At 45.1% G+C, this 19,115-nt stretch overlaps 1 non-coding gene across 1 annotated transcript; it reads left to right on the top strand.

Annotated features, from left to right (window-relative positions):
- The first annotated feature begins 213 nt into the window (after positions 1-213).
- Positions 214-286, top strand: Trnaa-agc (transfer RNA alanine (anticodon AGC)). The gene has a single exon. It is a non-coding gene; the product is annotated as a tRNA-Ala (tRNA).
- Positions 287-19,115: the final 18,829 nt, after the last annotated feature.

The following is a 19,115-nucleotide window of genomic DNA, read 5'->3' as shown; positions in this document are numbered from 1 at the left end:
TATCTAATTAGCATAAACTAGATACATCAGTCAACCAATAAGGAATCTCCACACTTAATGGCTTGCTTTTGTTACTTCTCAAACCACACCCTCTGGCATTTTGCCAGGCACCATCCAGACTTGTTTACGAACTCTAACATTCCCCTGGCAAAATGCCAGGTGTTATTTTGACTTGTTTACAGACTCTGACAATCAAGAATATAAACAAGGGGCTGGGGTTGTGGCTCAGTGGTAGAGTGCTCGCCTAGCACGTGAGAGGCCCTGGGTTCGATCCTCAGCACCACATAAAAATAAATTAATAAAAAATTAATAAAATAAATTAATAAAAAATAAAATATTAAAAAAGAATAATATATATTTATATATTATTTTATATATTTATTAAAAACATTTACATTTTTTATATAAAAAAATTGTTCTTTTTTATCTACATCCTCTCTAAGTCCTGGAGAGGATGTAGAGAAAAAAGAACAATTCTAACTGTTGGTTGGATTGTAAATTAGTACAACCACCATGGAAATTAGTATGGAATTTCCTCAAAAGATTGGGCATGGAAGCACCACATGACTCAACTATACCACTCCTCAGTATTTATCCTGAATAATTAAAGTCATCTTACTACTGTAAGAATAATTAAAGTCATCTTACTACTTATTACTGTTTATAGCAGCGTAATTCATAATAGCCAAACTGTGGAACCAGCTTAGGTGTCCCTCAATGAATGAATGAATAAAGAAAATGTGGAATACATACACAATGGAGTTTTATTCAACCTTTAAGGAAAATGAAATCATGTCATTTGCAGGAAAATGGATGGAACTTGAGAACTTAATTTTAAGCAAAATAGGTCAAACTCAGAAGGTTAAGGATTGTATGTTTTCTCTCATATGTGAAAGCCAGAGAGGAAAAAGAAAAATAAAGGTGGGGGCAGATCTCATGATAACTGAAGGAGATCAGTAGAATAGAAGAAAGGGACCAGGGGAGGGAGGAAGGAAAGGAAATGGGAAATATTGGGAAGTGATATTGGCCAAATTACATTGTTACATTCTGTGCATGTACAAATATGTAATAACGAATCCCATCATTATATACAATTATTATGCGCCTGTTTAAAAAAGTCGAAAACAGATGCCAAATTTAATCCATCACAGAGAGTTTATGTAGGACAGAGGTTTATTAAATCTAGGCATTCAGCCAGGCCGGTGGTACACGCTTGTAGCTCCAGCAACTCAGGAAGCTAAGGCAGGAAGATCACAAGTTCAAGGCCAACCTCAGCAATTTAACGAGACCCTATCTCAAAATAAAAAACAAAAAGGAATGGGAGTTTAGCTCCGTGGTAAAATGCCCCAGAGTTCAATTTCCAGTACAAAACAAAACAAAAAAAAAAAAAAACAGGCATTCAAAAGGAGTCAGAATGGTTGCCTAACAAATCTGTGGCATGGGAGCAGCACAATTTAGTCCATCTCTTCTCATCTCTCCATGGGTCCTGAGGAAGTTCTGTTTTCATCTGACCCATAGCAAGTTTTCTTAACTGAAGTGTTGGTTTGCTCTTTGCTTCCACTATCAAGATTCTGGATGAAAGGAATTTTAGAACTGAAGAGACCTTGGAGAACGCTGAGTCTGGGGTCAACAAAGTCAGCGCCATGTTATCTGGAAGGGAATTTTCTCAGTCAGTCCCAATTTCCCATGTTAATTGCTTCGTAATTTCTCTGGCATTTACTCAACATCTTGTTCTCTGGCAGCCACAGTGTTCACCAAAGGTGTAGGTCCTGGCCCTGGGTCTGCAGATGGGCTTTGTTCAAGGAGGCCTTGGGTCAGACCTGGCAGGGTCATTGGAGGGGCAGGGAAGGAGGGGATCCTTAACTGTCTGTCCTTCAGTGGCAGCAGAGGAGGAAAGCAATGTGGAGTGTCCGGAGACGCTGTTTCTCCTTCCCATCACTAGTGTCCTTCCTTGTCATTTCCTTTTCTTCTCCAGTGTCCCCCTTTCTGCAGTTCTTGTCTTTATTGGCCCAGGACTTGGGGGAAAGTACACTCTGAAATTTAATACAGTTGTGTACTTCTCATGGTTTTTGAAAACGTGTGAGCTGAAGGTATTACATTTACCTCTAATCAGGGGGATACCATAGTTAATAGAAAGTACCAGAAGGCAGACAGTTGACCTGGTTGAGTATTTTTTTTTTAATTTTAATATTTATTTTTTTTAGTTTTCGGCAGACACAACATCTTTGTACGTGGTGCTGAGGATCGAACCCGGGCCGCACGCATGGCAGGCGAGTGCGCTACCGCTTGAGCCACATCCCCAGCCCCTGGTTGAGTATTTGGTCACTAAATAGTCTAACTTCTTGGGAGATAGGGGTTTATAATTCCTATCAATGAGATAGAACCATAAAACCATTCCCTGGACACAGTCACACCCACATCTGTAAGTTGGACCCCAAGAAACTGTATTGATTTAATCACTGTGCTACAATGGACAGATTTAGGATTGGGGGCCACCAAGACCTTATTTTTCTCTCACATACAAAGAGGAATTGGTTTAGGGCCCCTAAATGCATCTCTGAATTTCAGTGATCCTGGTATGATTTTCTAAAAATCATTTGAGTTTTATTGAGATATCTACACATCATAAAATGTGTCCATTTAAAGTATACAATTCAGTGGTTTTTAGTAGAGGCATAGAACTACACAACTGTTACCAAAAAGAAACCCCAGAGCCACTAACATTCACTCCCACTTCCCCTCACCCCAAACCCTGGCAACCATGATTCTACTGTCTCTGTAGATTTGCTGATTCTCAGTGCTTTATGTAAATGGAGCTAGACTTTATGGGGACCGTGTCCGGCTCCTTCCACTTAGCATAGTATTTTCAAGACTCATCCATATTATAGCATGTATCTGCAGTTCATTCCTTTCTACAGTAAGGTACTATTCCATTGTGTGGGTCCCCATATTTTGGTTGTGCATTCAGCAGTTGATGGATATTTGGGTTTTCACTTTCTGACTGTTATGACTAATGAACACCCATGTACAAGTTTCTAATATGATTTTAAGGGCTTCTTTATTTGGGCAGATCTTGATATCCTTTTTACCATTGAGGGTTAGTGGATGGCAGGAGAGAAAGGATTATCCAGCCAGTGTAGTGGCACATACTGTAATCTCAATGGTACAGAAAGATCACGTTTGAGGCCGGCCTCAGCAACGTAGTGAGCCCTGTCTCAATATAAAAAGGTCTGGGAATGTAGCTTAGTGGTAAAGCACCCCTGTGTTCAATCCCCAGAACCGCAAAAATAAAATAAAATTTATTTGAAATAAAAGATTCTCTATGCCCTTCAAAATAAGAGAAGAGTCCACAGGGAAGAATAAACAAAATACGGATATTCATTTGGAATATAATGCAAAAAGATATAATGCAAAAAAATAAGATGAGGATAAAGGATCAGACTCTTTCTTACTGAAAACACATCCTCAGCCCTTCTTATTTTTTATTGTGGGACAGGGCTCACTAAGTTGCTGAAGCTGGCATTGAACTTGTTGATGGTAAATCCAAACAAATTAGGTACAAAAGGTTTAAATCATTAAATAGTGAGATCCTATGGACATGATGAATTTCAAAGGAAAGAGAGGAATCAGGAAAAGTGTTCAGAAAAGCCACCAGTCACCTACATCACTCAGAGCGACATGGCGCAACTTCAGAAGCATTATTCTCAGTGCTGTTTGTACTCCAGCCTCTGTAAGCTCAGTAGAGTTATGCAGTGCACAGCCCACCTACCTGGCTGAGGAAGACCAACCTTGCATGTGACTGAGCCACACTCCCCGGCTGGGTGCTGAGGCATCGGGCAGCAATCTGCGAGCTAGACTTTCCCCACCCTTCTTGGGTTTGAGGGAAGGTGTCTCATGCATGGGTGTGTCTTGCTACAGCCCCATGGGTGGAGCTATGCTCACCTGTTCCTTTGTAACCCCTTGCCCTATTTAGGATAGATTCTTCCATGGAAGTGCCTTGTGTGTGTGTCCCCTTCTCTTACTGTGTTCTACCCAGATGTCAATCAACCTGCTGACAGTGGACATCATGAAGATAGACTCAGCCTCATTTGAAACCTTTCCTTATTTGAATAGCTTCTCCTCAATAAAAGGAGTCAGCCCGTGCTCTCGCTCTCTCTTCCTGAGGACCCTTTAAGGTCACAGCGACCCCAATGAAAAAGGTATTTGTGTCTCTTGTGTGGTTATTTTGTGCAGCCAGTTAGCCCAGTTTACCTGGAGTGACCCCTGAGCCTTTTAGTCGCGGACAGAAACCCGGCATCTGGCCATCCACAGTGGCACTGGGAAGTCACTTTTGGATAAAGGCCTAAAGGTAACATTCTTAATAGGCTCACCTTGCTGGCTAGGGCCAGCACTTTCCTCATCTGTGCAGAGGGGGCTTAAAAAAGCATAGGCCCGGCGGGGGGCGGGGGGGGGGAGGCTGGGATTGTGGCTCAGCAGTAGATGGCTCACTTAGCATGTGCAAGGCACTGAGTTCGAGCCTTAGCACCACATAAAAATAAATAAATAAATAAAATAAAGATTAAAAAAAAAAAAAAAGCATAGGCCCAATGCCCAGCAATACTTTTTCTAGTTTAATTCAAATCTGACCTCCTCGTAGCCTAACTTCTTTCATGTTGTGTGTCTTGCTGTGCTGCATAAGGCAATCTAACTCTGCTCTGTGACAGTGTCACTCCATCCCCACTTTCAAAGTTTAAACCAAGATGATACTTTATATGTATAGATACTCTAAGAAGCATGTAGATGTTATAAAATACAATATTGAGTATTTTACAATGCATATGTGTATCTATTTATACAAAATGTACATTCTATATTATTATATATTGGTTTATGCATTCGTATTATATTTTTACTTGTATTTGCAATGTAGATATATTACATATTGCTATGTTACATGTATAAATGTATTATGTATTTTTCTATAAAATACTGTGTAATAGTTAGAACCTAATATATTCTAACATGTGTTCTAATAAGAAGTGAGAGGTAATTACTTTAATCATAGAAATAAGCCCACCTCAGTGCTACAAGGAGAGAACAATCATTCACTTCAAGAATACATGGTGCTGGGATGGGGATGTGGCTCAAGCGGTAGCGCGCTTGCCTGGCATGCGTGCGGCCTGGGTTCGATACTCAGCACCACATACCAACAAAGATGTTGTGTCCGCCGAGAACTAAAAATAAATAAATTAAAAAAAAAAAAAGAATACATGGTGCATCTTCCTGTCCTATAAGACAAAATCAATAATTACAGCATGAAACTAATTTTTCTATGAGTTTATTTTAAACATTCAGCATGGCAATCAGTGCATTGCCCAGGGATCCAATTTAGACTTGATGGTACTTGCCAGCAGGTGCTGATGTTTCAGCTGAGCTGATAATTGTGCGATAGATGGATTGATGTGGTGATTAACTGCTCCATGTGTCGCAGCCGAGACAATTACAATAAAAGCCCCGTCTGCAGCTCACCTGAGGTCACAGGAACTGTTTACTATCGACAGTGATGCCCACTTGCCAAGCTCTTGCTGTATGTGGGTAATTTACTCCTGGTCTTGCAGACACTGGCAAGACTCTGGAGAAAGCTGTCCACCGGGGAAGGGAACTAAGATGACATGGGAAGGAGCGTTTGTGACAGCAAGTGTGTGTGTGGGGGGGGAGGGTGTGCTCACATAGGCAGGAGCTAGAGGAATGCAGAGATTAAAGAGTAAACACATCGGAAATGGACCCACTCTACTTGCCACCAAAAAGCGCGTTATGGAATAGGAGAGAAGAAAGTGTGACTCTCAAGTGGAGAAACACGGCATGAGCTTCAGCCAGGCGATGGAGGTTTCCATCAGTGATCAGGTGACAGCACAGAACCCCAGCTCATGTCATGATGGGTATTTATCCCCAAACCCTGGAACCCCAGCCTACTCATGAGGAAAATATCAGAGAGTTCCCAAGTGAGGAACATCCTATGAAATACCCGAGCAGCAAGCTCTCAAACATGGGGAAACTGAGAAAGTGTTACATTTTATATTCTTGTCCCCTCCCCAACTCATGTTGAAATTCAGTTGCCAGAGGAACAGTGTTAAAAGATAGGACATTAAGGAGTGATTAAGTCCTGAGTGACACTGGCACTGTGTCTTCTGTCTTTAAATTGTGTTCGTGAATTAGGGATGTTGGTGTTACATGGGGGAACAAGAGGTATTTTCTAAACTCTAAAGGAGGGAGACATACATAAAGTCACCCAATTGAAATTAAGCTATCAATTTGATAACAGGATGGGGAAATTGGGGCATCAACCCAGGGAGGCCAAGACGGGGTCACAGGGTAATGAGCTGGGTGGAGCCTCATGCTTCTGTCTTCTTCCTTGCTTGGAGAAAGATTATGATCAGTGGCAGGAAGTCAGTTCTGAACCAGAGGAAGCAGCCTATGCAGCTCAGAGTGGGCAGGGAATATCCCAGAGCTGGCCAGGAGAGACTGCTGGCAACTAGGTCCAGGCTCTCCAGATTCCCCACGCCAGTGTAAGTCACCCCTGGCTCCCAGCAATGGCTGAACTGTGTCCCCTGTAAAGAGAGGTCGACGTCTTGACTACCCACCCCTAGTACCTGTAAATGGGACCTTACTTGGTAATAGGGCCTCCATGGACGTAAGTTAAAATGAGGTTGTACTGGATCAGGGTGGGCCTTTACGGTCTGTGTCTCTATCACAGGATAGAGTGTCCTGTCACAGGATATGTGACACAGACACACAAACATGGGAAAGCCCACGTGATAACAGAGGCAGTTCCAAGCCAAGGAGCTCCAAGGATCCCCAACAACCACCTTCTAAAAAGGGCTGGGGATGGAGCTCAGTGGTAAAGGGCCCCTGGTTTCAATCCCTAGCACCAAACAAATAAATAAAACCCAAACAAAATAACTCTTCCTGCCTCCCGCCCCCACCATGGGCATATGTTTTTATTATCAGAAAAATCAAACCTATCTTTTCTAGCTGGAAGGTATGAGTCTGGAGTTTGCTTTCATTGCATTCTATAACTAGCATTCATTGCATCTACCACTCCCCATGCCCTCGGGTTCCCCCAGCACCTGAAAACACACATTGGTCTTAACCATCTTGGAAAATTAGGATTCCCCCAACACCCTGTCTCTCCTTCCCTGCACAGCCCATCCCCGACCCCATTCTGCATCAGCGAGTGGTGGGTCAGGCGCTCAGAGACCATGCTAGTATTTCAAGCAGAAGGAAATGTGGTCAAGGGGCCGGAACCTATGTCACTGGGAGGCTGGTGCTGCACAAGAGCAGAGCAGGGCCACTTCAGGTTCACAGCTGCAGTGTGGTTCAGAAAGCCAGGAGATGTCCACCCAGAAGTCATTGCCACTGGCATCACAGCTGCTCAAGTTGCCCTATGCTGCCACCACGGACCAAGAAGAAAGTTTCTGCCTTCTGGATGCCATCTAGATTGCCTCGGGCTCTTCTCGCCAAACCCAAACTGTCCTGGAACCCAGCTGGCGCAGGACTCTGTGAAAGGTGATTTCCAACACCCAGCACCTGTGACACTGAGGGACAGAGGGGGATGGGAATGGGGACTGACTGTTAGCAGATATGTCCTTCTAAATTTTTTCCAAGATGCCCTCCTTCCCCTGGCCACACAGATTCCTTCTGTATTGACAATCCGATGACTTAGTCCCCTTTCTCTGGGACTCCTGCCATGAGATGCCGCCTCCCCCTGGACTCTGCTATCCTGAACTGTCCTTGCCTGTGCCCCAGCCACCTTTTGAGTCATCCCATTTGTCTGTCCCCTGACAAATCTCTACACACCCATGGCTCCAGCTATGACCAGCCGGCAATCACTGGACATTCCCTCTCGAATATTCCCAGAGAGCCTGGAACAGCCAGCACCAACCTGGTCGTCCTTCCCTTCTTGTCAGAACTGTGTCCCTCCAGCAGCCTCCCTGTTTGTGTTCAAGGGCCCCCTCCTCCCTGTTTGAAACCTGAGAGCCTTCGCTGATGTTCCTCAGGCCCTTTCCATCTCTCACTAGTGTTCTTTCAAATGCTTCTGGGTGTCCTCACCCCCATTTCTGCTCTGTGAGGCTGCTCCCCTCCCTAAGTCCCAGCAGCAGCCCTAACTGGATGTTCTCACCCTGGTGACCTTGCTCATCTATCCCCTGCCCCCACCACAGACTGATCTGCCATCCGCTGCCTTTTCCAATCTTCCTTCCATGCCATGTTCACCAAATGCTGCCTCTATCAGAAATTAATCACGTTCCCGAACCAACGAGCCGGAGTTCCCACGGATCTGTTTCTTGCTTCAACAGTGTTTGGACGGAACAGAGCCGGGGGACTCCCTTTTCTTCCAGCTTCCAACCGCCTTCCAATCTGATCTCCATTTGCAATCTCCGGGACCATCTTCTCACCCAGGACCTGCTTCCAGGACCAGCCAACTCCGTTTTTTGTGGTTAGCTTCTTCTTGACGACCAACCATGACCTCCCAGATTCGTGGAATTATTCCACCGAGGTGGAGGCTGCCGTCATCGGCCTGGTTAATTTGCATTTGTGTGCCTCCTACACCTACCTATCTCTGGCTACTATTTCCACCCTGACCATGTGACTCTGGAGGGCTGTTATGCCAGATTCATGGGACCCCAATAGACCTCCAGGAGCCGAATCCGATGCAATCACACAAGAGTCTTTATTGCAAGCTCCAGCCTGGACTCATAACCGTTCCCGACGCAGCGGTCCCAGAGAGTGAGTCCCGGTCCTTTGTTCAGTGAGATTTTATAGGTTTTGGGGGGACACTCTATGCGTCACAACATCACACAGCAAATCATTCCATACGGCAGGAAAATCAACCAACAACTCTTAACATTGATTAGCACATTCAATGGCGGGAACAAGTTGGGTAGGGGTGATTGGTTAGTACAAGAGGGGGATTCCTTTGAACTGATTGGTTTAGGCCACGAGGGGTGTACGTGCTAAACTACATGGTTTCCCAACATGTTATCAACCACCATAAACTACTTGGGGGTCATTTTATGGTGTTATCAACCACCATAAAATACCTGGCATTCTAGGTATTTTCCCTGTCTCATGCTGATTGGAGGTTGGTAGGGGGGTTGCTATAGGTCCTCACCTAGTCTAACTGAGTTAGGAACACCTGGCGCCACAGATCTCTCCTGTTATTTGTAGACAAACAACTCAGCAGGGTGGGTATGTACTTAGGAGTGCTCTATGGGTTTTTCCAAGGACAAGGGTCACGTCCCCTTCCTTGGACAGGCTTTGCTCTGAGGTAGAGGCTGGTTTCTCAAAAATGGAGTCACATTAGTTTCTCAGAATCAAGAGACAAAGTAGAGTTGGGGGGGCAGGAGAGCTAAGTGGAATGACAGCTAAGAAACATGGGGTTTCATGCTGGGGTAATAAAAAAAAGAAACATGGGGTTTCATGCTGTGGTAAAGGTTGTACAACCCTGTGAATATGCTGAAAATAACTGAATTTTATAGTTTTGAGAATAAATTTTCTAATATGTGAGTTATAACTGAAAAATTCTTTTAAAGCTAATTAAGAGACATGCTAACAACCACCACATATGGATCTCATTTGTATTTCAATTCAGAATTGGAAACTTTTATGAGACAATTAGGAAAAATCTGAAGTTTGAGTATTTGATGAGATTAAGGAATTACTGTTACATTTTAAGGTAGATAATAGTTTTGCAGTGTTTTTTTTTTTAAAGTCTTAAAAAGAGAAATTTCCATTTATGCAGTTGAAAAAAATCTGCTATCTGGGATTTGCTTCAAATAACCTGGAGAGGGAAGAGATGAAACAGAATGAGTCACAAATGTCAAAGCTGAGAGACGGTACAAGGAATTCCTGGTGCTAGCCTCTCTGTTTTTGTGGATGACTGGAATTTTACTCTGACAAGAAATGTCTAAGTCCAGCTAAGAAATCATGTGTTTTGCCTCATACAGTGTCGCACGCCTGTAATCCTAGCTGTGTGGGAAGCTGAGGCAGGAGGATTGCAAGATTGAGGCCAACCTCAGCAATTTAGCAAGACCCTGTCTCCAAATAAAAACGAAAAAGTATCGTGGATGTAAGTCAGTGGTCAAGGGCTCTGCCCTCAACCCACAGTGCAAACAAAGAAAAGAGAAGAAGCGGGCTGGGGCTGGGGCTCGGGGTAAAGCAGTTGCCTGGCCAGGAAAGGGAAGAAAAAGGGAAACCCTGAGCTTCTGCATTTTTCTTCTGGCCACAGCAAGAGTTGTCCCAGCCTTCTTGGCCTCCCCTGTCCTTTCCTTTCCCATTTGTCCTTTCCAGAACAGGCCCTGCCCCAAGCCCCACAGATGAAGTGAGAAGTGCAAAGCGGGAGGGGTCTCCCGGGGCTCAGGGGGACCCACCCAGTAGTGACAAAGGAGCATTCCTGGCCACTGTGGTGGAGCAGTGGGGCCCCTTTCTGCCAGGGGTGCCTGCAGGCTTCTCAGCTTTGTGTATGGACAGCTTCCCTCCCCGGTACACTGAGTCCTTTAGGGGCACAAAGGATGTCCACCCTCTGCTGTGGGCACGTTCTCAGAAGTGCCCTGAATCTTTTTTTTTTTTAACATAATACCTTATTCTATTTATTTATTTTTATGTGGTGCTAAGGATCGAACCCAGTGCCTCACGCATGCTAAGCCAGCTCTCTAGCGCTGAGCCACAACCCCAGACCCCAGTACCCTGAATCTTGATGCTCCAAATCCCCAATCAGTAGCTGGCAGGAAGTCCAGACCTCTCCCAATAAACCTGGGAGGCTTCGGGGACTGCTTTCAGACCCAGCCTGGATGTTTCTGGAACTCCCAAAGTTGTGGAACTAAACAAGGTTATTTATTTGTTTGTCTCTTTTTGCTTTGGGGTTCCTGGTGTTCACATGGAATGGGAGTCTTCTTCTGTTACACTGATGTCATTGTACTGTCACTTCCTTGTCTCTGCTCACCCTTCAGATCCCAGTTCTCCTGTAGGCTTCCACTTCTCTATTTAGTCTCATTTAACTAATTTCTGTACTTTTTTATAGTATTATTGAGATATAATTTACCCACTGCACAATTAATTCATTTAAAGTATAGAATCATTCAACTAATGCCACAGTTTTAGAACATTTCATTACCCCCAAAAAGAAGACTTGCCCCTTTAGCTGACACTTTTCATTTTCCCCCTAATTGGCCCTCCCTTCAGCCCTAGGCAATCACTAATCTAAATTCCTTCTGCTTAGGTCTGGATGTAAAATGTCCCCCAAAGGCTCACATGTTGAAGTCCTGGTTCCCAGTGCACAGGGTTCAAGGTTGGGCTAGAAGTGACTGGATAATGGGGGTTCTGACCTCAGCAGTGGATTAATCCACTCACAGCCAAATGGACTACAGGGAGTTGGGGGGCATAGTTAGAGGGCGTATGTCTCTGGAGATGTGCTGCAGAAGGGTCTTTCTGGTCTCCCACCCTTCCTTTCTCTGTGCTTGCTGGGTGCCACATGCTGAGCAGCTCTCCTCCACCCTTCTACCCAGAGCAATGGAGTTGGCCGATCGTGGACTGACACTTCCGAAATCTGAGCCAGTATAAATCTTTTCTTCTTTAAGTTGTTTATGTCAGGTGTTTTTTTGTTTTTATTATTTTGTTTTTGGTCACCTTCTCTGTGTGTTTGCCTCTTCTGATCCATCTTATAAGTGGACTCGTATTACATAGTCTTTTGTGTCTGGCTTCTTCCACTTGCATAATGCTTCCTGTATCTTTCCACATTGCAGCAGATGTCTGTACATCTTTCCTTTTTATGACTGAATAATATTTCATAGTATGGATATACCTTATTTTGTTTAATCATTCACCAGGTGATGGACATTTGGGTTGTTTAGATCCTTTCTTTATACCAGAGCCCTCTCTCTGTCCACCTGAGCCAGGTCAGGGAGGTCAAGCACAGATGCCTACCTTACCTAGAATGGCCAGATCTCCTGCCAAGCCTAGCTCCCAGGTCAAATTTATTTATTTATTTCCCTGTGTTAGAGTCTGTAAACAAGTCAAAATAACACCTGGCATTTTGCCAGGGGAATGTTAGAGTTCGTAAACAAGTCTGGATGGTGCCTAGCAAAATGCCAGAGGGAGTGGTTTGAGAAGTAACAAAAACAAGCCATTAAGTGTGGAGATTCCTTATTGGTTGACTGATGTATCTAATTTATGCTAATTAGATAAGCTGTGTGGAATGTATAAATACTGCTCCTGTCCTGCAATAAACGGCTCCCACTCCTACTGTTATCAACGTACACAAGTTATTCATCACCCCCCAGTTATTTTGCTGCAGCTGGACTGTGGTAGATGGTGGCCCGAACGGGGAGCCCCGGGACACTCGGGGGTAAGTGACGAAAAAAAGCTGCCCGTCCATAGATAGGACAGGAGCAAATCTGCTCGTCCCTAGACAGATAGGGCAAGAGGAAAAATGACCATTTCGAGAAAATGGAGAAGATTGATACAGTATGTTTGTGTCTTGTTTTGTCTCAGTGTATTGTATTGTCTTTGTGATGAAAATATGGAAGGGGTGAGAAGTAAATTACTAAGGGAAGAAGGCACCCCAGTGGAACCAAGAATAGTTAGGGCATGTGTCGATAAGAGCCCAGGAACTCTAGTCAGAAAGAAAAAGAAAGTTCAGAGAAGAAGGATTATCAGGAAAAAAGTTGCAGCAAAAGGCTATTACTAAATACTTTTCGTTACCGGAGGGTGCGTGAAGCGGAGAGGCGGCTGCCGAGTGTGCAAGCCGGTCACAGCGCAGCAAGGATTTTCCAAGAGGCGGCGACGACTGGCCCTTCCCTGCCTCCTGGCCGGGGAGCTGGCTCTTCCACTGCCACGAGCCCAAATCTAGACCTGACCTGGAGGCACAGTCTCGCAGGCTCTTGCTCCCTGTGCCCAATAGCAGTTTGAGTCCAGGACACTCCCCAGGGCCATCTGGGGCTGCCCAGGCACTACAGCCAGCAGAAGATGCTACTGGTGTCCCTGATGTTTGGTCATTTTCAATGCCAATAACTAAGCTACAATGGTTCTCCCACACCTGGAAGCTGATGAGTAATGAGCACTATTAATGCTTATTTCAAATGTAAAAAGCCTTGAGATAATATACTAAATTGTTCAGAAGGTTGCTTTCTTAGTTGAATGCTACAGGATTTTCTTTAGCCATCCGGAGTTCCTGCCTTCGTCCCAGTGCCGATAAAGACCAAGGTGGAAGAATTTTCAGTGTTGCTGAAAACCAGACGAGACTTCGGCTGAGAAACGGATGAAACTTCGGATTAAGCTAGCTGCCTGCAGAACTTACCTGGACTGTGATTTAAGCTAGCTGCTTGCAGAACTTACCTGGACTGTGACTTAAACTAGCTGCCTGCAGAATTTACCTGGACTGTGAGTTAATCTATTGAGACACTGCTTTACCTGGACTGAGACAACAAACTGTAATCTACAACAAATTGTAACTCGGTATCTTTGCAAATGGTGTCATTGCTGGTATAATTTTTCCAAGGGCTTCTTGCATGGAGCCATCGATTGGCTTGGTATTATGGCATATTGTATCCTCCCTTTCTGTTTGTAGCAGGTTATTTATGGTGTTTCTGTAAAAACCACTATGGTCGTTATTTAAATTAAACAAAAGGGGGAAATGTTAGAGTCTGTAAACAAGTCAAAATAACACCTGGCATTTTGCCAGGGGAATGTTAGAGTTCGTAAACAAGTCTGGATGGTGCCTAGCAAAATGCCAGAGGGAGTGGTTTGAGAAGTAACAAAAACAAGCCATTAAGTGTGGAGATTCCTTATTGGTTGACTGATGTATCTAATTTATGCTAATTAGATAAGCTGTGTGGAATGTATAAATACTGCTCCTGTCCTGCAATAAATGGCTCCCACTCCTGCTGTATCAACGTACACAAGTTATTCGTCACCCCCCAGCTGTTTTGCCCAGCCAGCCGGGCTGTGGCATCCCTGAAAGACTTTTTTTTTCTTGCAGTTATCTTCCAGATCTTTAAAAGATTACAATTTTTTATAGTGTTCAGTGGCTTCAGGGTCTCTGAAGGAAGCCATGTGTGAGCCCTTTAAGATCTAAGCTGCAGTGCAGCCAAAATACAGTACTTCTTTTATGTCTCATAGTGTTTCCTGGGGTTGCCTTAGATGTCATGAGGCTGCTGAATTTTGTGCCCAACTTGCCCATATTTTCTAGATTAATTTATTAATCATCTATTTTTGTGGATGTCTGGAATTTTACTCTGACAAGAAATGTCTAAGTCCAGCTAACAAATCATGTGTTTTGCCTTATACAGTGGCTCACGCCTGTAATCCCAGCTACGTGGGAAGCGGAGGCAGGAGGATTACAAGTTTGAAGCCAACCTCTGACCTAATATTCTTGACTTTTATGATGTATATTTCTGTTTCATGGTTCAATGCTAAGTGTGTCTTCTAGTACATCATCTCAAGATCTTTGGAGTACAGACAAATATGACTTTTGTTTCTGTCAGAGTAGCCTAATAAAATGCTGGGCACAAAATAGGCATTCAATGAGTATTTGATAAAGATTCATGAGCAAGACCAGGGAAGATTTTTAAGTTTAAAAGGAACATGGAATGGGGATGAGGTTGTGGCTCAGTGTTGCCTAGCACGTGTGAGGCACTGGGTTTGATTCTCAGCACCCCATATAAATGGGCAAGATAAAGGTCAAAATAAAATAAAGTAACACCAACTAAAATAAAAACAAAACTGGAATGTATTCTACCAGAAAACTACTCATTAGTCTGCTTTAATCATTTAAACCTAATGTATCTGGAATCCTGGATTTCTTATAAATTGATTTTCCTCCCTGTGGATTCTTTTGCAGTCTTTGGGGAATAGATATGAAGCACTACGTCTCTAGTGTGGTGAGAGGCCATCTTCTGGGTCAGTTTTGGCTTACTGACTCTTTGTTTTACAAATCCAAGAGTAACTTACCCATTCACTCTGCTAGTATTTATTAAGTGAGTCACTGATGAAACAGTTGAATAAAATGGTCCCTGTCCTCAGCAAATCTTCTATAAGGTCCACAGACCAGCGGGCAAGTTAAGAGATGTGCATAGAAACTTCCAATCAACCTTACCCATTAGGATGGTTCTTATAAACAAGCAAACACAGAACACAAAAAATGTTGGTGAGGATGTGGAGAAACTGGAACCCTTGTGCACCATTGTTGGGAATGTCAATTCGTGTAGCCACTGTGGAAACCAACATGGCTATTCCTTAAATTAAAAATAGTCACCGGGCATGGTGGCATTAGTCCCAACTATTTGGAGGCTGAGACAGGAGGATTGCTTGAGCCCAGGAATTCAAGGTCAGCCTAGCAACGTAGCAAGACCTTGATCCAGCAATTTCATTTCTGAATGAAATTCCAAAAGAGTTGAAGGCAGAGATACGAACAGATACCCATGTTCATAGCAGCTTGATTCACCCTAACCAAAAGCTGGAGGCACCCACGTGTCCTCCACAGATTAATGGATGAAGAAAACAGGCCACATGCACACAGTGGAATATCATTGACACGTGCCTCAGAGTGGATGAGGACATTACGCTAAGTGAAATAAGTCAGTTCCAAAAGGTCAGATACCACACATTTCCACTCATCTGAGGACCCCTCAGGAGTTGAGTTCATAGAGACAGAAAGGAAGACAGGCTTGTTAAGAGCCAGTTTTTCAGGATGAAAGTTTCTGGAAAATGTTTTTACAACAATGGGAATATACTTAATACTATTGGACTTTCTTAGAATGGTGAAGATGATGAATATGTCATGTGTATTTCACTAGTTTTTAAAAATTTAGATATAATTATTTAAATTACAACACAATTCTAGTAGAAAGCTGAAGGCTCGCCCTAACAGAGGAAGTGCTGTGTGAAATCCCGCCAGAGCCCTCTTCATGTTATGCTGTCACTATGCTCCGAGGAGCCTGGTCACTGAAGGCACCTCCTGCTTCACGCAGGCTTGGGAGCAGGACCCTGCAAGGAGTTCCCTGTGTCAGTGCCTTCCCTTGGACAGCCAGCAGGTAAGTCCCACACGGGCCCACTCAACACACCCCACGCTCTAGTCAAAAGAGCAGGGGTCTAGGCAGGAACTCATGTGTCTAGGGGGAGCTGGGGAAGTCCATGTTCTAAGCCAATGCTTGGTTGGCGGAGTCTCCCAGGCTTTGATAATTGCTTAAAACCACCACACTTCCTTGGGTTCTGTCTTCACCAATGTAATTAATGCCACCTCTCCTTTAGCCCCCCCCCCCCACTCTCCTCTCTTTTTTGGTACTGGGGATTGAACTCAGGGACACTTGACCACTGAGCCACCTCCCCAGCCCTATTTTGTATTTTATTTAGAGACTGAGGTGCTTAGCACCTTGCTTTTGCTGAGGCTAGCTTTGAACTCGCGATCCTCCTGTCTCAGCCTCCCAAGGCTCTGGGATTACAGGCAAGCCCCTCTGGGGCTTGGATGCTCCCTCAGCCTCAAAAAAGCAGCACACAAGCTGAGAGGCAACGGCTGCATTCCAGCCCCAGGGCAGCTTTTCCCCTGTCTGTCTGGCGCTTCTCAAGGACAGTGAACTTTGCTGTGAGGCGAGAGGGGTGACCTCTCGCCTTGAGACCAGGGGTTCCCAACCTGGGTCTTGGGAGGAACTGCAAAAGGCGCAGGTAATGCCTTGTGTCTTGTAGACCATCTCTGTGGCCTCTAAATGCACATGTGTGTTTTACTGGGAAGAAGATCCATGGCCCTGTCCCTTGAGGGTGCCTGCTGGGAGGCTGGGGACTGGGGGCTGGCAGCTGCTGCACAAATTCAGAAATTCACCCAAATCTACCTGCCTCTGCTTCCCCACGTCCTCCCTCAATGCCATGGGCATTCAGCGGGACCCCAGAGTCCCCAGACAGTGGATTCTGATAATTCTTGACTGGTCAATAATTATTTTTCCAGGGACCAATTCCTGGAGCGTCCCACTCTTCCAAAGCCTGGAGTTGTAAGGCGTCCTCTGTGTGCCCCCCCATCCCGCCCGCCCCCAACTCCCCTGCCTGAGATGCTCCGTTTGATGGAGGAGGAGGAGGGCTCTGCCTCATTCCTCTCCTTACACAGAATCCCTCCCAGGAGGGGTCTGCATATTCTTCAACAATGTTCTTCAAGCCACTGTCTCAGGATTTTATTTGTTTTTGTTTTTAAACAAGGACAGTGGTGACTGTGACAGGGTCTATTGCAGCCACCGTGCTCAGAATCCCCCACTCAGGTTCATGCCTAGCAGCACGAGCAGGTGCACAGCTTTCTGGAGCGGTTCTGTCCCTTTCCAGTGAGGCCCCGGCTCTCGCCCAGTTGTGCGGCTGGACTTTCTGTGGAGATGGAAGGAGAGAAGGAGAAGAAAGCCGAGCGCTCGGGAAGCGGGCGGGGAGGAGCCAGGGATGGCAGAGCAGAAAACCCAGACACACACCAGCGCTGTCTGTTTGAGTGGCTTTTATTCCAGAGATGGAGTGTGGCAAGTATGGTGAATAAGTGTGAGCCTGGGGTTGTTAAAGTCACCCTCTGAAAAGCGCAGCTTGCAGGGAACAGGGACCCCTTGTTTTCTGACAATGGCCTGCTGAGGCCCTGGGCTGACGGGAAGGGCTGACCGGAAGCAGTGCCAGGGCCTGCCTTTCACCTCAGGAGGCTGCGAGGGACTCGGGAGAGTGCTTTGAGCTGCTTCTGCTCACAGTGGGGTCAAGAGAGGGGCCTTATCTGTGCCACAGTCATGTGCCCAGGGGCAGGCAGTTCAGGTCCCATCCCAGGGGCTCTCACAGGGCATGGGCAGCCAGGCTGGCTCCATTTTGTCCTTCTTTCTTCCCCATTCCAAGAATCCCACTACTCACCACCTGCTTGGGCCCTCAAAGGGGCCACTGGTGTAGTCCCTTGATTAGGAATAAACTGACTTCTACACCAAGCCCCTGAAAAACCTGTACACTAGTTAGTGAATCTGAATCAATGTTTATTCACCCAGTTGTTCACTCATTCCCCAAATTCTTATTGAGTCTTCTGAAGAGGGAGCTAGGGTGCGAGGCACAGGGACACATGGGTGAGAGGAACTCAGGGAACAGGAAACAGAAAAGTGGGTGGATGAGGCAACTGGTGGTAGGATGGAGGAAGGGTGGGGACTTTGCCTTGAGGGAGGGGAGGGTGTGTTTTGCCAAAGGTAGTGGCTTGGTGTAGGGAAATGGGGTGGGGGAAGCAGAGAATTGGGCCCTGGAAACTGGAGTTCCTCCCAAGGATCAATTTCCTCTCTGGCCTGGAGAGCAAGTCCCTGGATGTCCCAATCAGCACAATTTTGGGACCTCCAGGGACCACGCCCAGGAGACAGCCCAGGCTGCTGTGAATCTATGTGGCAGGTGCCTATGTGACCCTCTCCACAAGCACATCTGCTCCAGCTGTTCTGGTCTCTAGAACACTGGTTTCACATTCACACATGGCAGCAGGAGCCACAAACCAAGCCACTGAGCAAACATTATTCAGATATGAGGCAAAGGGGTCAAGTGAGCAGTGTGGAGTCTGCCCATGTTATCCAGATGTTTGCTGTGATTCTCCACCTCCTGTGACCATGTCTGTAAGTTGAAATCACCATGTAATTTGGACGAGGGATCATCTGGTGAGGTATTCCAGGGACTTGGATTATTTTATACGTACATGTGTGTATGAAATATACATATTCATACCTAATCAGGAACTTTTGAGAGATAGCACCCTTGTTAATTCTTGCTTTGCTCCAATGACCAGTCTCATTTTTTAGGGAAGGACTGTGGTGGATTTATTTTATGAAAAACTGTTATTACACACACACACACACACACACACACACACACATATATATATATATATATATATATATATAGAGAGAGAGAGAGAGAGAGAGAGAACATGGTCAAAGGAAGCTGTGAGCAGTTTCCCAGTTTTATCCCACACAATAGTTCCCACCCTTAAACTCCTCTAAATGAAGAAGCTAGTCTAAGAGGTGTTGATTGACAAGAATTTGAACAATAGATACAGAAGAGCTTATCCTCAGAGGAGATATCATGGAAACTGTTCCTCTCTTCTGAGCAGGTGAGCA

This window comes from Marmota monax, unplaced genomic scaffold, assembly GCF_021218885.2.
Source record: "Marmota monax isolate L192 unplaced genomic scaffold, Marmota_monax_Labrador192_F-V1.1 WCK01_AAM20220418_F8-fsc00193, whole genome shotgun sequence".
NCBI classification, from domain to species: Eukaryota; Metazoa; Chordata; class Mammalia; order Rodentia; family Sciuridae; genus Marmota; species Marmota monax.
Note: the sequence above shows the minus strand (reverse complement) of the source record. Positions and strands in the feature narration are given on the sequence as shown.